This window comes from Chiloscyllium plagiosum, unplaced genomic scaffold (genome assembly GCF_037043375.1).
Source record: "Chiloscyllium plagiosum isolate Xiang-an unplaced genomic scaffold, Cpla_swu_hap1 HiC_scaffold_53Y, whole genome shotgun sequence".
NCBI classification, from domain to species: domain Eukaryota; kingdom Metazoa; phylum Chordata; class Chondrichthyes; order Orectolobiformes; family Hemiscylliidae; genus Chiloscyllium; species Chiloscyllium plagiosum.
The window spans coordinates 1115338-1139027 of record NW_028270192.1 but is presented as its reverse complement, the minus strand read 5'-3'; the positions used below and the strand labels follow the sequence as shown (position 1 = coordinate 1139027).

Here is a 23690-nt window from a genome sequence, read left to right as displayed (position 1 = left end):
TGCAGAACGGAAAGTCCCATTTGGCCCATGGTGCAGTCTGGTTTAAAGACATTCATGTATTATATTCCCAGTTTCCAGCTTTGGTCCATAACCTTATGTGTTCTGATGTTTCCAGTGCAAATGGCAGTGAGGTTCTCGCTTTGATCATAGATGACACAACAATGGGATTGAAGGTTTACACAGTCACACTGTGTTATTACCCAGGTCGTGTCTCCCAGAGAAAAAGACACACAGACACATTCCCCGAGAGTGGCAGAGTTCACAGGATTTGACCAGCTCCTTGTGCTCACTTCAGCTGTCCGCTCCAACATGCAAGTTCAACCACTAAAAGGCAGCTTTTGCTTAAACCAAAACCAGTTCTACAGACAATGAGAGACGTTGATCTGAGCTAGAATTTGAAGTGGATGAAAGAAACCGCAAATTCAACAAAACCAAACCCTTCCTTTCCTGACAGACAACAGGAATGGATTAGCACGCTGCATCCTTGTGATTTTAAATGCGAACCGACAAACCCCTAACTCGACGTCAGTCGTGTTACCAATTCCGTCACTGACCCAAAGACCAGGTTTAGCGCTGTGACAGTTTGTCTATAGGTAATGTAAACTTCCACATCAGGGAAACGGCATTCACATGGTGAAAAATCAGCAAACACAATTGCTGCTCTGTTTCATTTGGAATTCCCAACTCTGTGAAACATTTCGTTTCACTGTACTTTCATATTTGAAGTATTTTACATTCCAGAGCTTGAACTAATTCAGTGAGAAACCACTGGTCATTTCTAGCCCGTCATCCGGACTGAGGCGAGTTGAACAATGCCTTTCTTGCTGGCACAACATCATCACAGCTCAGAACGAGCTCGTGTTAGCATCAGTCTTTACTTAACTTGCTGCAGTCTATTCTGCTGAACAACATCTGTTTATCAAGCATTGCCTTCTTTACATTGAAACCCAGGATGATAATATGATCCGACTTGGAGACTTGGAGAGAGACACACTGCTGACGAAGACGGTTATGACGTGAAGAGCATGCACGAGCATTTGTACAGGTCAGGTCCCAAATCCGACTGCAGTATCAATGGACATCCCTGTATACGGGTCTGAGTTTAAATTGCCCAGAACAGGCTTTAAGATCCAGTCAGGAAGTGAAGATTTAATTCTCTTCTTGAGAATTATCCGAATGGAAACTAAATCCTGGTTGCACACAGAACGCCCACACACGGATCCTGCCAGAACAATTCAGTGATCGATCAGCATCTGTCCAGAAGGACAATGGCAGCAAATAACTTGAATGCTATCACCACAATGACCCCTCCAAGGATCTAGCGTTTCACACTTGAAAATATCTCGCTGGTCTTTCAGTGTCACTAGGTGTAAATCCTTGACTCATGGCATCATGCCTGTACCCTGCTACTGAGGACATCCAAGGTTCTGCAGAGTAACTCAAAATCTCAATCTCTCGAGTAATTAGGGATTGACGGTGCATCCCATCACATTGAGCAATGACGTTGTCCCAGCAATACGTTTCCTAAAGCTGCAGTTTCTAATGGAACACTTGCAAATGGTCGGGAATAAATTGAGAAGTGGAACGGACGAGAGGAAAATGTGAAAGGCAATGTTGACTGGGAGGCATGAGACAGCAAGTGAGTGAGGAGCTGGTGTTGCAACGTTTAATATTAATGTCAGTATTTACTGACCGCTATTCACTCAGATGCACACACCACTTCCTAACAATTCACCACAATGAGTCCATTCCTCTTAGTGTGAGTTTACCTTTGCGGATATTAACGCGGTTAAAGGTGCCCAAGAGGATGGATGGATCCGCGTTATCCTGTCAGTTTAAACAGGCTAAGTTATCAGTTCGAAACAAAAGCAATAAGACATTGCCTCGTCCTGTGCATTTTCAGTGGACAATATCAAGCTTTGAACTCTTCTGCGTAACCAGAGGTTGTTTTAAATTTACACCGAGTAACTGTGAAACACACAAAAATGAGTCCGAATTCCTGTGTTCGAATGCTCAAGTTAATGTACACATAGTTTTGAATCGTTAAGCATGGGCAGTCCCTCAGCCTCAGTTAATGAAAGTTCCTGTCAAAAAACAGCCTAATATGAGATCAAATCCTGACATCTCAATATTTATAGGTCTTTCATGAAAAACAGAGTTCTCGACTTCACCTGTGGTTCTCGTCATGGTGGGAATTCAAATCAATGACTGAATCGAGGTTATAGTTTAAAGACAGCTCCTTCGACACCTCTGCCACGCTGCCACACAAACCCCCGCAACCAAGGTTTTCATGATTAGTGTTTCAGCATCGCCTCACTTCAGGCACTTACACACATCCACTTTCAATGGCGAACTTGGCATAAGTTTGATAATATTTATGAGGATGGTGCAAGGCATGCAGTGTTTGGACTGTAGCGAAAAGCTGAATAGGATGGGAAAATTCTCCCTGGAGCTTGAGGGCTGAAGGATGAGCTTACAGAGGTTTATATAAATATGAAGGAGACGGTAGAGAAAATGGTCAATGAATATTTCTTCCCAAGACAGGCAAGTTCAAAACAAGAGAAGAATGTTTTAATGGGAGAGTGGTAAAATTTAAAAGGGATTTGAAGGACATTTTTTTTCCACAGAAAAGTTTGCCTGTTTGGAATGAATTGTCAGATTTAGTGGTGGAGTCTGGTATACTCTCAACATTTCAAAGGCATATTGATCTGTATACAGACAGGAAAGTTGTAAAAGAATAAACGTGAACATTTGGCAAATAGAGCGGTTGTTTAAGGGGTCAGCCCCTCTGAGATTCTGCAGTGGCGATCACCAGTTTGAATAGGCACTCATCACTTGGTCAGTGCGTTGGGGTAGTTTTCTGGAAGATGGTTAGATTAGGTTCCCTACATTAGGAAACAAGCCCTTGACCGCAACTAGTCCACACCGCCCCTCCAAAGAGTAACCCTCCCAGACCAATTTCCCTCGAACTAAAGCACTGATCATTATGGGCAAATTAGCATGTCAAATTCACCTGCCCTGCACGTCTTTGGAGTGTGGGAAGAAACCCAAACAGACGCAGGGAGAATGTGGAAACTACGCACAGGAATCAAACGTGGAACTCTTGTGCTGTGAGGCATCAGTGCTAACCACTGAGCCACGGTGCCGCCCTAAAAGGGGATGGAGAACGCAGCTCGCAACCCCGCAATCTCTCGCATGCAAAGCGAGTACTCTCCCATTTGAGATAACTCCCACAGGCTGCTTCGGTTAAAACCAGCAACTAATCATTTTTTGCTGGTCTTAGGCTGCCAATGACCCTTCTTCTTGACATATTCCCAACTTCTCAGTGGGAGGTTTTGGCTGCGGAAAATACCTCACAAATCATGTTGCTCGCGCAGCTCTCCAGCGAAACCAAAACCTGACATCTCATGAACAGAAGCAGAACTGACAAAGAGAAACTATTTTCAGACACACCGACTCATGAATGCTGTCTGTGAGGCAGCGCGAGTCGTCTGAGTCGTGAGCTGCTCACACAAATTGCAGCGAGGCAATTCCAAATGGTGCGTTCAACGTACTGGCGCCTTCGTGCACCAATACTTCCAGGAAAATGCTCAAGTACCATGAATCAGAATTTACTAACAATGAACCATGAAAAGTGAAGATTACCATTTACAGTCTCGATTAGATGAGGTTAAGAATTGGGCTGATGTCTCCACCGGATCGAGATGACCAACTGTTCACGAATATTGCCTTCCAAATCCTTTGCCTTCAATGGGACATGCCTATCCTGCACTACATTTAACATATCTTTGAAAGCCTGCCACATATGAACTGTGGATTTTCCTACAAATAGCTATGTCCAATCCACATTTCCGACCTCCTGCATAATTTTGATATTTTTAGCTTTGGTGCAGTTTAGTATTCTTTTCTCATGACCACTCTCATCTTTGTTAATGAATATTCTATCACTTACAGAATATTGGACCCTTCACAAAGAAACGACCCACGGCAACTTTTATCACTAGCCCTGGCTTATTCCCCAATATCAGTTCCAATATGGCCTATTCCCTCGTCGGACTATTGATATACTTCTCCAGAAAACTCACCTGGAAGCTTCTTACAAATGGCATCCCATCCAGACTTCTGACACTAAGAGTATCCTGGTCAATGTTGGGAAAACAGAAATCTTCAATCAACACTAAATTATTGCCTCTACGTCTTTCCTTTTTTCGTTTAACTATTGTTTTCTTTCACCTCATGCTCACTGTAATACAACCCCAAAAATCTAATCACACCCTTCTTATTTCACTGTTACATCCATAATGTCTCAGGACCCAAGCCTTACATGGTGTCCTCCTTTCGCACAGCCATGATATCATCCCTTACCAGAAATGCAACTCCCTCCCCTTTTTTCCCTCCCTGTCCCGTCTGAAGTATCTATATCCTACAACATTTGGTTGCCAACCATGCCCCTCCTTCAACTAAATCTCTGTGATCGCAATAACGTCAATTCCCAGGCATCAACCTAAGCCCTAAGTTCATCTGTCTATGAATTAAAGTAGATGCATTTCAGGCCACCAGTTCTTTTGCATTCATCTGCTCTCTGCCTACTCTTCCCATTATTAATGCTATCTTCCTGATTCTTAGCGTTTCCAGTTTCCACCTCACTGCTGACTTGCTGAATTGTGTGGTTCCCAGTTCCCTGCCACATTAGTATAAAACCTCCCCAACAGCAGTAGCAAAAACTCCCGAAAGGACATTCGTTCCCGTCTGGTTCAGATGTAGATCGTCAATTTTGTTATAGTCTGACATTCCCCAGAACTGGTCGCAAAATCCAACAAATCTGAAACCCGCCATGCAGCACCATTCCTCAAGTCACGTGCTCATCGTGCCTTTTTTATTCATTTCTACGCTGGCAGTCACATGCCACCGGCAGTAATCCCGAGATTACTACCTTTGAGGTCCTCCTGTTAATTTCTCTCCTAGCTCCCTGAATTATCCCTGCAGGTCCTTATCTCGTTTTTTATTTCGTTGGTGTCTGTATGCTAAAAGACAACTGGCTGTTCACGATCCCCTCTTCGAATGCTCTTCAGCCGATGGGCGACATCCCTGGCCTGAGCACCTGGGAGGCAACATAACTCTCTAGAATTGCTGATGCTCCACAGTGAGTCCACCTGCAGCTCCAGAGTGACCACGCGGTCAAACAAGTACTGCAGTTGGACACACTTCTTGCAAGTGTAAGTTTAAAAAACCTTTACAAGTATTTGCAAGGTTTGCACTGCTTGGACATGAGAACGAAACTGAATAGGCTTCGTCAGATTCCCAGGAGCTTCAGTGCTTAGATATGGCCTCACAGAGGCTTATAAAATCATGAGAAGACAGACAAAGTAAATAGTCAGGGAGTACTTTTTCACAAGACACGCGAGTTGAAATCTACATAGCAAACGTTTAATGCGAGAGAGGAAACATTTAAAAGGGATGTGAGGGACACATGTTTTTCACACAGATCTTGTGTTTGCGTGGAATGAATTGCCACATTTAGTGGCAAAGTCTGTTGCACTCACAACATTTCAAACGCATCTGAATGGGTGTATAGACAGGAAGACCTCGGAGAGATAAGGCACAAATATTGGCAGATATGTATGGATTATTTTCGGTTATCTATTCAACAAAGGCAAGTTGGATCGCGGGAGCTGTTTCCATGCTCGACAACTTTGAGATGCTCCAGCCAGCGGCAAAGGTTTGAATACACCATTTGCAAAAAAAACACATGATGTTTGTTACTCAGTCAGCGAGTTTGGCTATATTGTTTGGAGGGTGGATGGGCCCAACCGGTCCAGAGATGAAGGTTTTCCAGATATTTGCTTCCAATGACTATTCTTTTGATACTTTCCCAAGGTCGCCATCAAAGATTTTGGCTGAAGAATAATACCTCCCATAGCGTATTACCCACTTTGCTCTCCAGCGAATCCAAAAACTGACAGCTCTTAACGTGGAACAGAATTAAAACTGAAAAGGCAATACAATGATCAGACACAACGAAGCTTAAGTGCTATCTGTGAGGCACTGTGAGTCGTCTCTGACATGAACCGCTCACTCAAGTAACAGGGAGGCAATTCCAAAACTACTGGAGATTTAGTTTATTGCCTAGTCCTAGAAAGTGCTCAAGTATCATATATAAAAAAACGAACAACAACGAACCATTTAAAGTGAACATTTCCAATTATATCCGTGATTAAATTAGGCCATCAATGCGCCGGTGCCCCCATCTGATCGAGAGAGCCAATCACCTTTCTCCCTCACCAGGACAGTAATGAAGGAAATGAAGATGTAGCAACGTTTCACATCGCAATTGCCCACATTTTCGACACAGCATCAAAAAACGGCGAATAGATTCAATGCAGAATCTTCTTTCGAAATAAAGGAGAAATACCTATATCTATTCAATTTCAGAGTAAACGGGGAACAACACAAGTTGTCTGGAATATGAATAACCAACATAGACTACTTGGGTCCCAGATTCTACTGATGTACAGACTTTCATATGAAAAGGTACTTTGGATGATTGCCCTACACCCAGAAATCTTCTGGCTGCCTTCTGTTTGCCCTGTCACATTAAACGTGTGCTGCTCTAATCGAATTTGTAGTTCTTGCCGGTTGTCCGTATTGCAACTAGGGATAGCTGGTCGTGGCAACTCGTGACTGCCACACAAATTCTTTGCAAAAATTGGATTGTCCCGCAACGTGATTCGCAGTGGACGAACTTCGCAACGAGGATATGCCACGCCGCGATTGAAAAAGCACACTTCCATTTATTAAAGTATGTTCCTGGGAACTGACAATCAATTCCTCCTTACACTCGGAATTATAACAACACATAAACCAACAGCGTCTCTCAGAGACAAATGAGCTATGCCCATCTTGTGCCGGACAAACATAGTTGACAAGATTGCACGCAGGGACTGCAGACGACCATCGAGCTGCATTCATGCAGTGCTGTTACCCTGTAAACCCCATGTACAGCTGTTCCTTGCAGGTACACACATGGCACTGAGTGTCTCTGACTCCGGGACTTGGAACTCGGATTATATGGCCGTCTGCAGCACTAGTTACTTCCTTGTGTGAGGTAACTCCTGATGGAACATGTGTAAAACATGATAGCTCATTGAGAAATACATCCAAAATAGCACCCGAGAGACGTATTTCTGTTTTCCTTCAGGATCAAGAATACTCAGATCAACAGCTCCCTTGCTGACCTCTGCTGGTCATGTTTGCAAAGAGATCGAGCAAATTGCCAAGTGTGATTTTCCTTTCAATCAACATTTTTGACTCAGTTTGGCTGCAAACATCATTTCCTAACTTTGTGCTTTTCTTCTTTTACATTGGTGTCTCGCACCTTACAAATGACAGCAAAGGTATGAAAGGAGATGGAAGCATTTATCCCATCAAGTCAGCGACAGCTTTCAATGTGATCATGGCTGATTTGGTTAATGCTCAAATCTGCTTTTTAGTCAGTACTCATGACCGAGTGGTTAAGGTGATAGGTTAAAAATCCATTCAGGTTTCCCCGCATAGGTCTGAATCCAGCTGACTCCACTATGAATGGCTTGCTGCTGGGCGAATGTTCGCTCAAAGTTCAAAAAACCTATTTTGCAAACCAGGCCGGTAATTTAATTAGACTTTGGAACTCGAGTTCTTCATCAGAAATGTTCCATATTTAAAACATTATCTCTGTTTCTCTTTCCAGATACACTGCTCGACACATCGGGTTTCTGCAGTTATTATTGGACGTCCTGAGCAGAAGTGCTGCTTTTCATTAGATTCCTTTAATTCCTGTCCTCTGTTCACGGACTCGGGTCAGTGGCAACACTTCCTCCTGCTTGGCAAAGTGCTCATTCCCCACCGCTCCCTCTCCCATCATTACACACAACCGCAGGAAATTGCCTCTGAACCATCTTTATTCCAAAGTGGAACTCACTAGCCTCGGGAATCTCTCCACCAAACGGGACTTCTCATCACTGGACATGGTGCAGACCCGAGGTTTTCGAAGCTTTACTGTGGAAATATTGTCAATTGGCAGTTGGAAAAATGTTAAGGAGCCAAACCAATCCAGGCACCAGCTTTGGAAATCTTGAGAAACTCTTAGGGAAGTGGAATCAGAGGAGAATGCAGAAAGTTCAACTGTCGGACCGAGCAGAGGCTGGAATATTGACTCTGACGTTGTCTGAGACATTGAAATAATTCTCACCCTTGTACATGGGGAATAGAGACTTCATCTGGACTCTGCGACAATGAGAATCTCTGGAACACACAAGGCACTGAGAGGCAAGAAAAGGAGATTATTCCTGATGGAGGTGAGCTGGTTCCCAGTGACATGGGTGTGTCTGTCTTGGGGGTATCAGACTGTTAAAATGTCTCCATAATGAAAGTTTCAGTCTTTCAGTTGGAAAATTAAAACTGATAGAGGACAGTTGTCGTTCAGGTAATGGCACATTGAATTTGGAATTCAGTCACAGACTGCTTTAGAGGATCGTCGAAATTGTTAGGTTGGAAGTTTCAGCGCATTCGACCATTAACTGAAACGTCCTTGTGGAACATATTAAAAAATCTTTCCGTTGAATTAGCAGGATCTATATTGGCTGATGGGGCCACAGCAGGCGGCTGGACGTGGTAACACGAAATAAAAATTCGCTGAGCTCAAACACAAGAAGCATGCTCTTTCGGTATGGTGAATCAACAATACAGCATTTTAAAGAAGTCTAAGCAACGATCCTTCAATGTACAGGACATGCAACGCCAGGACTTGACACCATACTCGTCTCGTTATTACCAGGAGCTTTAACTAATTCATCAACGGTGTCAGCGCAGAAGATGCTGTTCACATCCATATGAGTATTTAATTAGCTGTTCAATCACAGTAACTTGGACATTTGTTACTTTATGAAAGTTGCTCCATAAGAATTTAAACTAACCTCTGCTGATACAGAAATGAAACGTTCACACCTGGACATCCTCCAGTGCAAATGCACAGAAAGAGCCAATCTCGTATTGCGTTCATTTCAAACTGATATATTCATCTGTTTTAGCCGACAGGATAAAGAAGATACGTTCTTCCTCTCGGGCCCAATTAATCACGTTATTATGCACAGAGGGAATACAACGCCAAGAGAACAGTATCATTGTGGTGAATTGATCAGCAGTGTTCTGTAAGTCAGTGTAAACAGTGGCCAGTATAGGCTGACCCATTAATGCGAACAGTGAGCCTTGCATCACCACTTCCTCTCTCACTTACAGCCTCACGCTCTCCAGTCATCATTGCCTTTCACTTCACTCAAACCCCCTGCTCCACTACTCCCTTCTCCCGATCGCTTGCAGGCGTCCACGTAGAACCTGCAGATGTTCGAAATTCATTCGTGGCGTATAGACGTCACTCAACGGAATTGGATTCACTGCCCATCCCTAATTACTCCTGTGATTGAGATGATGAGGTACTATACAGAAACTTGAGCAAACGTAACATAGAGGTACAGCCAAGATGCTGTTTGCGAGGGAGTTCCAGGATTTAGGATAGCCAGATACTTCCAACTCAGAAAGGCGAGATCCCTGACAGGTGATTTGCGGTCTCAGTTTTCTCTTGTTTCTGCTGCTATTGTCCTTAGAGATAGATGTAAACAATCACAGGATTGATTCTGGCAACCAAAATAAAAACTCTGCATCTACTGTCGTTTGTGGAAGTGAGTTCCAAACCCCTCCCAAATATTGTATGTAGAAGTGCTCACTAGTATCTGTCCTGAATACTCTGTATCTCCTTTTCAGATTCATTGCAGAATCCACAGCAACTGAAACAGTTTATCGCTTAATTTTAGTGTCTTGTATTACGTCTCTCAGGTCTCCACTTAACATTCAAAGTTGTCGCAAAAACAGGCTTCAGTTTGTATATCAAAAACAGAAATGGCTCAGCATGTCTTACATCATCTGTGGGATAGCAAGAGTTAATGTTTCATTTCCGTTTACCATTCTTTGCAACTGACTTGCCTGATTTCTATTCATACCTACAAGGGTATGAAACCGGAACGGATGACAGAACGCAGAGATTAGGAAGTTCTGCATTTGCAGTGACATCGGGAGTCTCTACAACTGGAGAATTTTAAGAAGACTACTGCTCAGTAAACAGATATCGGACTTCCTGTGTCTAAATAAGGAAACCTATCAGTGAATTGGAGACTTTTTTGTTCAAAAGTTAAAACCAAAGAGCAGATCAGCAGCTGACGAAAACAAGTGAAATTGTCATAATGCCTGAAAAGGAACGCCAATGAAGACCAGGATAGTGATGATCACCTTCTCCACATGTTTGAATTGTTTGATGCAGTTTTCGGTGCGACGTTATCTCTTCCTTCAAGCAACTGACACGCTCCTTGTTTGAAAATCTGAGTTGATGCATCACCAAAAGTGTTGCATTGTACTGTGTGTAAGCAGCTTGTGGAGACTAAGACTGCAGCATTGCTCCCTTTTTTGGTTTTTTAATTCAAATTTCTGAGAAATGAAGAAGCTTAATAACAAGCTTAATCCCAGTTTTGGAGAAACTTTGCTCGTCAGTACATGATAATCAGCTCACGTGAAGATGTTCCAGAATTGATATCAGAGACCTAATTCAAACCCTGCAACGATAGGTGCCATGAATTCTAAGTTGAAATTCTACGTCTAATGCCTTTAACCCATTACAACTTACCATGGAAAATCCCTTCCGATTCGCCTCTGCCCCTTAGGGAAGTAAAGCTGCTATTCGTATTTGCTCCAAGATACATGTGACTCCAGACGCACAGAAACTGGATTGGTTGTTGCAGGTCAGTTATCTAAACTCCAGGACCTCACTTCAGGAATTATTCAAGGTTCTGTTCGTTAATAAACGTCCAGAGTTCAGCCGCATTCTTCACTCCTCAACTCCTGAAGCATTCCATTTCACAGTGCAGCATAATTCTGGCAATGTGAAGGCCCGTGCAGACATGTGATATGAATTTCACACATCCTTATTAAGATAATCTAATCAATACCTCTAGAAATTCAATGGTCTTGCCATTACCTAGTCTTCAACGATCAACAATCTGGGAGTTACTATTAACCCCAAAATGAACTGTCCTCCCTACATAAATAATGTGGCGACAAGAGCAGGCCAGGTGGCAAGAAAACTGCCATCAATCATGGGCTTTCTGACTCCAATCGCTTCTCTAATACCGAGAAGGCTCACGTCTAGTGTGTGATAGAATACTCCCGATTGATTGAACAAATATATCTACAACATACCTCAAGATGTTGGACAGCGCCATTATGAAACATTCGTACAAAAGGATAATGCTGCTGATATTTAATAACTGAAATGAAAGCAGAAAGTGCTGGAGAAGTTCGGTAACTCGAACAGCATACTTGGAGAGAAATGCAGTTAACTTTATGAGGCCAAAATGACTCTTCTTCAGAACAGTACTGAAGAGAGGACATGTAGGACAAGAAACATTACTTCTCTGACACTTTTCGCAGTTGCTACAAGGTCGGCTAAATTTCTTCAGAACGTTCCATTCCATGGCAATTGAGTCAGTTTGATTGGCACTTTGTGTATAATTTCAATCCATTCACCAATGTGGCAGCTTTTTGATTCATCAACAATTTCCATTTGACAGCACACTTCAACTCTAGTACTACTATCGTCCTAAAGAAAAAGGAAGGAAACGAATGGGAAAATCATTATCTGTATGTTCCCTTCCAAGCTACTAAACATCACAATTGGATAGGTATTCCTTCAGTCAGGCCTTCACTGTCCCAGTGGATCAGAGGGTTGCTCTCCACCCCCACTTCAAAACAACCAAATAGTTTAATGACCTGTTCAAATAAACTTTGTCAAACTCAATTGTTAGAAGGCCAACACTTACTGGGAGGTGAGAAAACCTTCACAAAAATGTAACGCTTCAGATACATAATTAAGAGGAGCAGTTTGGAAATATGTATCGCTGTGTTCTTGCCGCAGATTCATGTAATCAGACATTTGAGATAGGCTGAGTCAGCAACTTGCCATCAATAGATATGTTAACTTGGTGATGTATTTTCACTGGAGATATTTTCCAGCCATGATTCTGTTTCAATTAAATTTTCACAGTCGTCAATTCCAATTGAGATGAACACTTGCCAGTTAACTTTGACACAGATAATCAGCGTGAATCCACCATTGACCATTTTACTAGCAAGCTGCTGAGTTGTAACATGCCTTACGCTGTTAAAGTACCGACGTTATGAAATAGAATCATACCATCCCTACAGTGTGGAAACAGGTCATGAGGCCCAACAAGTTCACACACAACCTCTAAGGAGTATTCCACCCACAGCAATTTCCCTTCCCTTTTACTTTGCACTGCTCCTGACCAACACATTCTTGAGAACGAGGTACAATTTAGCATATCCAATTTATCTAACCTGCTTGTCTTTGGACTGTATTAGGAAACTCGAGTAACGCGAAGAAACCCATGCAGACACAGGGAGAATATGCGAACTCTAAACGGTCGCCTGAGGCTGGAATCGAATCCAGGCCCTTCATGCTGTAAGGCAGTAGTGCTAACCAACGAATCACGAAAGCTAACTTCAAATTTTAGTGGAGCCGTTCTTCCGAATAAGCCTGATCTCAAAGACATACACGTCTCCATAGCCATTTTGCAGCAAAAGGTAGACATAAGTCGACTAGACATACTCCAGCAAGTGGCTGTAGGTGATCAATTAAAGGATAGATGTTTTATCATCATTTATGAGCAGCTGACTAAGCTGCGCTACTTAAAGGCTGCAGCAGGAAGTCCTGAATCAAATATGATCTTCTTACCATTCGTCCTGCTAAGACTGCGGCATTTATCTTCATTTAGGCTACGTTATATATTTTCGGTTACACCATTCTCCTGTTAGAAGACTTTGCCTGTTTGAAGTTTGAAGTTTGGAAAGTCTCTCAGATACTGCCAAAACCTCTTCCAGAGGCTTCCCCTCCCAGAATCAGCTCTTGCCTTCGAAATTCCCCTCATTGTCAGTCCTACTCCATATAAACTAACTGGAGACAAATACATGTATGATGTCACCGAACAGGCCATCACCGCGCTTCACTCTCTCCCAGGGAGCAGCACGGCTCAGTGTTGGTGCTCGATGCCTTGCAAATCCACTTGGGATAATGGGAAGAGTGTTTGTCATCTGCCTATCTACGATGAAAATGAACCTGAATCTGTAAAGTTACCATTCCAATCAGTTTGAAGTGCATGAATTAAATGTTGATAAATGAGACTAATTCGACTGTTTATGATATAGATTAAGAAACAAAAGATTTGATCTTAATGGTAAAAAGCTGTGATTTCCGAAGCGTGAACACTGAATGCACAACTTTAAATTGCATAAGTGCAGACTTCGAGGTGTAGCTCCTGTGTGAGGTCAGTTCAGGCGAATTGGCCATGCTAAATTGCCCTTAGTGTTAAGTAAGGGGTAAATGTAGGGGTATGGGTAGGTTGTGCTTCGGCGCGGTGGTATGGACTTGTTGGCCCAAAGGGCCTGTTTCCCCACTGTAAGTAATCTAATTTGTCTAGCCCTATTCACTGCCAGTAGAATTACGCTCATTGAAGTCTTCTTGAAAAGATTCACCACTGGAAAATCTGATGTGCAAATTAGATCTACTATATTTAATCAGAGGTCAAAATATGAAATTGTTTCAAATACACGGAGCGACACTGGAGAGTGCAGACCTATCTTCAGGGGCTTATTCTGCTCTGATGTACACCCGCGAGAAATTGAGACGAGAATGCGTTCTCACAGCTGAAGGGATTGAACATTTAAGAAAATGATAAGGAGGATATTCACTCTTTCAGAGGGTAGCAAATCAGTGGGTTTCCTAACAACAGAGGGCTGTGAAGGTGAGGTGTGTTCAAGGCTGTGGTAGACAGACATGGAGCATCACGAAGATGAGGATAAAACGGGGCTTGAGAATTAACCAAATCAGCCATGTTCTCATTGAATTTTGTCGCAGACTTGATAGGCTAAATTGCTTCCATTTGCTCTCTTATCTTTGCCGTCATTTGGAAGATACTGGACACCATTTTAAAAGAAGAAAAACACAAATTTAGGGAGAGGTGGTTTCAATTAAACTGAATCAAAATTATTTATTGAGCGAAAACTCACACTTGGCATGTTTCCAGATTTCTTTGCTCGCATGACTAGCAGAGTTGATCAAGGTCGTCTGATTGTACTTGGGCATGAAACAAACAAAGATTAGTGACATAATCTTCATTTTCTTTATGTCAAAAGTAATATCTTTCTTGATGGTCACAACAAAGGAGATGGTTTCCAAGAAAAGACAGAGACTAAGTCAGCTGTAAACTAATCGATGACCAAAATATGGCTCGCATTGTTTTCTGGGACAGATATGATTTATTGATTATTGTCATCCAAACTTTTTTTTTACCATTGACCCGTGAGTGGGAGATAGGAAACTGAGATCACCCGTAACTATGGCCATCTTTTATCAGTCACATGTAGTATTTTTTTCTTGTACGTAGTGGTTACTGCGAGTACACTTGTAAACTAAACCTGTGGATGACTTCTTTCCTCACTGGCCCTCATTTCTACACAAACACGTTTTACATCCTTATCTCCTAAATCAAAGTAATATGCAACCAATTGATAAATGTCACTAATACCTTGGCGTTTAACACGCCTCCGTTTGTCACCTTCCAATGTAAATTAATAATTTGCCGGGTTGCAATTGCACATAATAAGAGATAACAAAATACAGGCAGGTGTACCAGGTTTGCAAATGCACGTTATTGAAACGAAAACGCAGGTTTCTGCCCAAAGTACGATCACGGAAGCATGCACCGATCCGTCAGGAAGCACACAATAAGTCCAGTTCCAGAGGGTATGACAGGAATAGCAACAGAAAAACCACCAAAATACTTCTCTCGGCTAATATTTTGGATGTACATCTCAATGAGCAATCAAGTTTTACATGTGTTTCAACAGTAGTTACAACACAATGAATTAACCAGTGCTGCAGACGGTCCAAGCCCCTGAATCAGAAACACTCAATGCCCTACATACAACTGCAAGAACATCTGCACGTGGCGTATATGGGATGGCTGAAGTTCATGATTACAGCTCGCTATTTGTCTGACTGTTTCTCCGATATAGTGTTTCGTTCAGTCCCTGCGTGGAATCTTGACAACCACATTTGTCCTGCACAAGATGGGCATTGGATATTGTTTTCTGGTGAGCTTTCCCTCAGCGATGCTGTTGGCTTATGTGCTGTCATAAATCCGTGTGTTCAGAGGAGTCTGGCTATCAGTTTCCAGAAATTTATTTTAAAAAAGGGAAGCATGGGTGTTTCAATTGCTTTATGGCATATCCTAGTTGGCAATTTAGTGTGCCAGACATCTGGCAATGCATTTGTGGGATACATATTCTTGGCAAAGTATTTGTGTGGCGTCAGTAATTGGCACGGTCAGCTGTCCCGAGTAGCTATACGTACAGACTGAGACCATCCCGAGAGCAGCACAACAGTAATAGAACATGGCAATCAGAAGGCAGCCAGAGATTTTCCAGAAGCAGGGCACCCATCCATGGATTCCATCAATAAACACATTGATCAGGATCCAATCTACAACACCAACAACCGGATCCAGCAGCAATAAAACTGAATCAATTCCAAATGCCACAGGACAGTAGGTTTCACAACAGGCTCTGCAACCTGAGGATGTTACCCAAAACTGCGAGGATCCCACTTCCCAGCACCGCAAAACATTCCAACAAAATATCTATGAAGCACACGAGCTTCGCATCTTTCTGCTCCAATGCACTCCGATTTTTCACAGCAGAGGATTTTACACTGAACTTCCGCGTGCAAGGTGAGGATGCCAAACCCAACACGATCAATAATGGCAGTGAGAGCGAGGGCAACAATTTCCATTGTCATATGGACAGCCACAAACACTGTCTTTGAAAGTTACCTTTACATATGAAAGTCAGTGCAGCAGCATAATCGGGGAACCAAGTAGCCTGCGCTGGGTATTCATATTTCAGACAATTTCCTTTGTTCACCGTTTCCACTGAAAGTGAATGGATATTACTGTTTCATTGCTGATATGAAACCAGATTCTGCATTGTATCTGCTCGCCGTTTTTGTCGTTGCAGTGTCGAAAATGTTGGCAATCGCGATGAGAAATGTTTTTTTGTATTTCTCTCATTTCTTTCATCACTGTCCTGGTGAAGGGGGCTGGGGATTGGTCCTCTCGATCAGATGGAGTCATCAGCGCATTGTAGACCTAATTTCATCACGAGTGTAATTGGTAAACTTTATTTTTCATGGATTATTGCTGTTCCGTTTTGTTTTATGTTTGTTGAGCACTTCCTGTGACTTGGCAATGCACTAAATCTCCAATATGTCCGGAATTGCCTCGCTGCCGTTTCTCTAAGCAGTTCATGACATAATCGGCCTGCACTGCAACAAAGGCAGCATGCACGCGTCGGTGTGTCTGACAATGGTCCACCCTCTCTGAATTGCTTCTGTTCCACATGAAGTGCTGTCAGTTTCTGGATTCGTTTGAGAGCTGAGGGGGCTAACATTATCCGTGCGGTATTATTCTTCAGCCAAACTCTTTGATGGCAAAGTTGGGAAGGTGCCAAACGAACGGTCATTGGCAGCAAAAGTCCGGAAAGACCCTCATTGCTGGGTCAACTCGTCCCATCCACCTTTCAGAAATATAGGCAAACGCGCATAACAAACAGAGTGCATTTTTGTTTTCCAAATGGTCCATTAAAACTGGTGTCAGCTGCGGGAGCAGAACAAAGATGCCGAGCATGGAAAGAGACCCTGCGATCGAACCTGTCCCTGCTGAATAGATAACCTAAATTAATTGAACCATATTTTCCAAAACGTGTTCCTTATCTCTCCCAACGCGTCCTGTCTATATACCCATTCGGATGCCATTGAATTTGCCTTAAATGTGGCAAATCATTCTGCACACACAAAAATGTCTGAGTGAACTCGCTGAGTTTCTGCATGACACCATGATCAAATTTTGGGCCAAAGTTGGAAACTGTGACTAGAATAAATGGCTCTCTGATTAGCCGCAAAGCACAAAGGGCGAAATGGCCTTCGAAGACAAGTTGAAAATAATCTGCAACGAAAATGTTCTTGTGAGGATTTACTTGTGAGGATTCGGTACTCTCAGCACCGTGGCCCGGATCGTATTCCCGCTCATGGAATTGTTGTATTGTTCAGCAAAGGTATCGGTGTACCAGTCCTTCTGCCGATTTTCTGATGCTGCCAGGTCATTGGTTTTGTCCAAAACATTATGAAGGTTAACATAAAACAAATAGCTGCAGTAGCTGGAAATCTGAACCAAAAACGAAAATTGTTTGCGGAACGCAGCAAGACTGGCAACAGAAACGTCGACTTTCCTGCTCCTCGGATGCTGCCTGACCTGCTGTGCTTTCCCATCATCACTCTGATCTAAAATCAGGTTTCCACCATCTGTAGTCCTCACTTTAACATTGTTCCTTCAGTGTCGCTGCCTCCCAATTCAAGAACTCCATCTCTAGCGGTTTCATGTCTGTACCTCCACGCTGAGGCGTTGAAGCGTAATGAAAAGTAATTCACCCCCTCCATCTCTGCGGTAATTAGGGACTGAAAATGAATCATGTCACATTGAAATATATCTACATGCGAATTAATGTCTGTCTTTTATTGGGAACCATCTCTTTCATTGCAACCATCACGAAAGATCATTTCGTTCGCCAGAAAAAGAAATCAATATGTCACTAGCCTTTGTTTGCTTCAGGTCCGAGAATACTCAGATCAATTCTCCCTTGCTTACTTCTGCTGGTCATGTTCGCAAAGAGATATGGCAAATTGCCAAGTGTGATTCTCCTTTCAATAAATAATTTTGACTCAGTTTGTCTGCAAATATATTTTCCTACCTTTGTGCTTTTCTTCTTTTACATTGGTGTCTCGCACCTTACAAATGACAGCAAAGGTATTAAAGGAGATGGGAGCATTTAGCTCAAGTCAACGTAGCTTTCAATGAGATCACGGCTGATTTGGTCAATGCTCCAGACCCTGGAGCGCTCTGTAGTCATGACCGAGTGGTTAAGGCGATGGATTTGAAATCCATTGGGGTTTCCCCACGTAGGTTCGAATCCTGCTGACTACGTTGTGGATGGTTCCCTGCTGGTACAATTTTCGCTCAAAGTTCAGAAAAACTATTTTATGAACCAGGCCGGTAATTTGATTAGACTTGGGAAACTCGAGTTCTTCATCAGAAATGTTCCATATTTAAAACATTATCTCTGTTTCTCTTTCCAGATACACCGTTCGACACATCGGGTTTCTGCAGCTGTTATTGAACGTCCTGAGCAGAAGTGCTGCATTTCATTAGATTCCTTTAATCCCTGTCCACTGTTCTCTGACTCGGGTCAGCGGCAACACTTCCTCCTGCTCGTCAAAGTGCTCATTCCCCACCGCTCCCTCTCCATCATTAGAAACAACCGCAGGAAATCGCCACTTAACCATCTTTGTTCCAAACTGAAACTTATCAGCCTCGGTAATCTCTCCACCAAACGGTACTTCTCATTCCTGGACATGGTGCAAGCCAGAGGATTGTGAAGAGATACTGCGAAAATATTGTCATTTGACAGTTGAAAAAATGTTTAGGAAGCAAACCATATAATTTAGGCTCCAGCTTTGTAAATCTTGAGAAACTCTTTGGGAAATGGAATCAGAGCAGAATGCAGAAGTGTAAACTGTCGGACCGAGTAGAGGAAGGGACATTGACGATGATGTTCACGGGAGAGGAACTGATCTGAGACATTGAAATCATTCTCGCTCTTGTACGTGAGGAATGCAAACTTCATCTGGTCTCTGGGACAATGAAAACCTCTGTAACACTCAGGACAATGATGTGTTTCTGTTCGCCGAGCTGGACGTTTTTGTTGGAAACGTTACGTCCCCTGTCTAGGTGGCATCCTCAGTGCTTGGGAGCCTCCTGTGAAGCGCTTCTGTTATGTTTCATGCGGCATGTATAGTGGCCTGCCCTTGCCGCTTCCTGTTGTCAGTTTCAGCTCTCCGCTGCAGTGTCTGGTATATTGGGTCCAGGACGATGTGTTTGTTGATGGAGTTTGTGGATGAGTGCGATGCTTCTTGGAATTCCCTGGCTGATCTTTGTTTGGCTTGCCCTATAATAGTAGTGTTGTCCCACTCGAACTCATGCTGCTTGTCGTCTGTGTGTGTGGCGACTACGCATAGTGGTCGCTTCGTTTCGTGGCTAGTTGATGTTCCTGGATGCGAATCGTTAGCTGTCTTCCTGTTTGTCCTATATAGTGTTTTGTGCAGACCTTGGATGGGGTTTTGAATACTACATTAGTTTTGCTCATGTTGGGTATCGGATCCTTAGTTCTGGTAAGCTGTTGTCTGAGTGTGGCTGTCGGTTTGTGTGATGTTAAGAGTCCTAGTGGTCGCAGTAGACTGGCTGTCAGTTCGGAGATGTTCTTGATGTGTGGTAGTGTGGCTAGTCCTTTGGGTTGTGGCTTGTCCTCATTCCGTGGTCTATCCCTTAGGCATCTGTTGATAAAATTGCGAGGATATCTGTTTTGGGCGAATACCTTGTATAGGTGTTCCTCTTCCTCTTTTTGCAGTTCTGGTGTACTGCAGTGTGTTGTGCCCCTTTTGAATTGTGTCTTGATGCAACTTCGTTTGTGTATGTTGGAGTAATTCAGGCCTGGGTCTGTGTCTGAGACTTTCCTGTGTACCACTGTGGTGAACTCTCCGTTCGGTGTTCTCTGTACCGTCACGTCTAGGAATGGGTTTTGATTGCCCTTTTCTTCCTCTCTGGTGAATCGGATTCTTGTGAGTGTCGAGTTGATGATCCTGTGTGTTTTCTCTATTTCCGTGTTTTTAATGATAACAAAGGTGTCATCCAAGTATCTGAACCTTTTTAATGATAACAAAGGTGTCATCCAAGTATCTGAACCTTTGCATTACTTCTTCTACTATGAGTCCCGAGATCGGTGAGCCCATGTGTGTTCCGTTGATTTGTTCGTATATCTATTTGTTGAATGTGAAGTGTATTGTGAGGCACAAGTCCCAAGATTTAGGAAGATTAGTTAAGATTTAGGAAGAGTAGAATGGGGTTGGAAACTGCAGAGGGTGAGCACATTAAAATGTGGAGCTTATTCAAGGAAAAGCTCCTGTGTGTCCTCGACAAGTGTGTACCTGTCAGGCAGGGAGGAAGATATAGAACACGTGAGCCGTGGTTTACTAAGGAAGTGGAATCCCTGGTCAAGAAGAACAAGAATTCTTATGTTAGGACAAAATGTGAAAACCCAGTTAGAGCCCAACGATATCAGGAAAGATCTAAACAGAGAGTTGAGAATAGCATGGAGGAGACATGTTAATTTGTTGGCAGATAGGATCAGGGTTAACCCTAAGGTTTTCCATAGGTATGTCAGGATTAAAAGAATGACGAGAGTTAAGTTTGGGACAATCAAGGACAATAATGGGAAGTTGTATGTGGGGTCAGAGGAGATGGGGAAGCGCTAAATAAATATGTTCCGACAGTGTTCGCTATAGAAAATGAAAATGTTGGCGTGGAAGATACTGAGATACTTGCGTCCAGAGTACTAGAGATTGAGGTTCACAAGGATTAGGTGATAAAAATACTGCAGAGTGTGATAACAGACAAGTCCCCTGGGCCGGATGGGATCTGTCCTAGTATCCTCTGGGAAGCAAGGGAAGAGATTGATGAGTCTTTGGCATCGATCGTCAAATCATGTATATCTATAGGAATAGTGCCTGTGGAATGGAGCATAGCATACGTTGTTCCCGTGTTCAAAAACTGTCGTAGAGACAACCCTGGTAATTACAGACCAGTGAGTCTCACTGCAGTTGTTGTTAACTTGTTGGAAAAGGTTATTATGGATAGGATGTATGACCATCTGGAAAAGAATAATCTGATCAGGGACAGTCAGCACGGTTTAGTGATGGGTCGGCCTTGCCTAACGAATCTTATTGACTTTTTTGACAAAGTGACCAAACAGGGAGATTACAGTAAACCGATTGATGTGGTGTATATGGGTTTCAGAACGTTGTTCGATTAGGTTCCCCACAATAGGCTATTATACAAAATGCAGTGGAATGGAATTGTGGGAGAGATTGCAGCTTTGATCAGTAATTGGCTTGCCAACAGAAAACAGTGTTGTAGTTAATGGAACAATTTCTTCTTGCTGTCCATGAACTGGCAGCGTACCACAAGTGTCGGTGTTTGGTCCACTGCTGTTACATGAGATCTAACCTTGCCAATCAGTCTCCCTTTGGGAACATTGTTGAACGCCTTACTGAAGTCCATATAGATCACATTTACTGCTCTGCCCTCATCAATCTTCTTTGTTATTTTTTCAAAAAACTCAATCAAGTTTGTGAGACATGATTTCCCACGCACAAAGCCATGTTTACTGTCCCGAATCAGTCCTTGTCTTTCCAAATACATGTACATTCTGGTCCTCAGGATTCCCGCCAACAATTGGAGTATTCTTGGCGGATGCATTTTCATGTAGGGGATGCGAGGTCATATACTTTGTTGGGAAAAATCAAAAGGCACGCTACTATTAAAATCGATAGAAACGCAAAAGATATGCAATGCAGAGGAGTATCGGTGTTCTTATACATGAAACGAACAAAGGTTAATCACATATTTAATTATTGGTGGCAAAAGAAAGCCTTTTCTGATGCTCACAATTAAAGAGATGGTTTCCAAGAAAATAGGAAAATTAAGTCACCAGTAGAGTAATCAATTACCAATATATCCCTCGTGATGTTTTATGGGACATGTGGATTTTTTGATTATGGTTCTCCAAATGTTTTTTACAATGGAACCGAGAGTGTTAGATTGGAAGTTAAGATCACACATGACTATTGCCATTTTTGTCACTCACACACAATATTTTTTCCTTGTACGATTTTTTTCGCTTTTTGGTTACTGCGAGTGGGCTTGTAAACGACACATGCTTGTGAGTTCATTCCTCACTGTTCCTCAACTCCAGCCAAACAGACTTTATATCCTTATTTCTTTAGTCAAGGTAATCTCCAACCATTGCATAAATGTCATTAAAACTTCGATATTTCACAGGCCTCTGTATACCATATCACAATGATAATTGATCCTTTACTGTATTACAGTTGCTCATATGAAGATAAAAATTGCATTGAGAACGGGTGGACCTCCGCTTCACACATCCGTTATTGAAGCGAAAATGCAGATTACTGCCCATAATACGATCGTGGAAACACAGAATAAGTGCAGTGCCACAAGGCATGTCAGGGACAGCACCAGACAGGCAACAGAAATGGTGCTATGAGCTCCTAATTTGGATATATTTCACAATGAGCAATAGAGTGTTACATGTGTTCCATCAGGAGTTACCTCACACAAGGAAGTAACCAGTAGTTGCAGACGGCCATATCATCCGAGTTCCAAGCCCTGGAATCAGAGACATTCAATGTTCTGCATATAACTGCAAGGAACAGCAGTCCAAGGCGTTTACAGTCCAGATGAAATTATGAATGCAGCTCTCTAGTTGTCAGCCTCTTTCTCCTATGTCGTGTTTCGTGCAGTCCCTGCGTGGAATCTCGTCAATCACGTTTGACCCGCACATGATGCGTATTGGGCCTTGTTTTCTCGTGAGTTGTTGTCTCAGTGAGGCTCTCGGTTTCTGTGCTGTCATAAGTCCGAGTGTTCGGAGGATTCTGGATATCGTTTTCCAGAATTTGTTTTTAATACACGGAAGCATGATTTAAAAATTACCTCAAAGCATATCCTCTTTGCGAACTTTGTGTGCCATGCATTTGCAAATGAAGGTGTGTGGATATTTGTTCTTGGCAAAGAATTTGCGTGGGCGTCAGTCCAGCAGTTCCTAGTAGCAATACGTACAAACGGCAAGGGCCACACATTCGACTAGAATAGCACAACAATAATAGGACATGGCAAGCAGAAGACAGCCAGACAATTCCTGGAAGCAGGGCACTCATCCACGGATTCCATCCTTTGGACTCAATCTGCAATCCCAACAAATGAATGCAGCGGGAATGAAACCAAATGAATTCATACCAAAACATGAGAGCAGCGTTTCACAGGAACCTCTGCAGCGCTGAGAATGAAAACCATCTTCTTCACGTCACCGAACTTTTCACCAAGAACTCCAGAAGCATCCGAACTTCACATCCTTCTGCTCCAAAACACCCCGCTTTTCCACATCAGAGAATTGCACACTCAACAACCGCATATAAGATGAGAATACCAGCCCCTACACTACCAAGGGCTGTAGTAAGAGCGAGGGGAAGCAGCTGCCACTGTCATTCCACAGCTACAAACGCTCTCTTTGAAAGGTACATTTTCGTATGAATGTTGGGGCAGCAGTAGAAAATGGGAACTAAACAGCCCGCGCTGTGTATTCATATTCTGGACAATGTAAGTTGTTCACAGTTTTCCCTGAAAGTGAGTGGACGTCGTTATTTCACCGCTGTTGTGAAGCCAGATCCTGCACTGAATCTGCTCCTTCGTTTTTAGTTGTTGTGGCTAAAAGGTGGGCAATCGCAACGTGAAAGTTTGTTATATTTCTCTCATTTCCTTCATTACTGTCCTGGTGAGGGAGGCTGG

The 23690-nt window shown here is 42.9% G+C and overlaps 1 non-coding gene across 1 annotated transcript; it reads left to right on the top strand.

Moving 5' to 3' along the window:
- Window positions 1-18112: 18112 nt before the first annotated feature.
- Window positions 18113-18194, top strand: trnaf-aaa (transfer RNA phenylalanine (anticodon AAA)). Its single transcript has one exon. It is a non-coding gene; the product is annotated as a tRNA-Ser (tRNA).
- Window positions 18195-23690: the final 5496 nt, after the last annotated feature.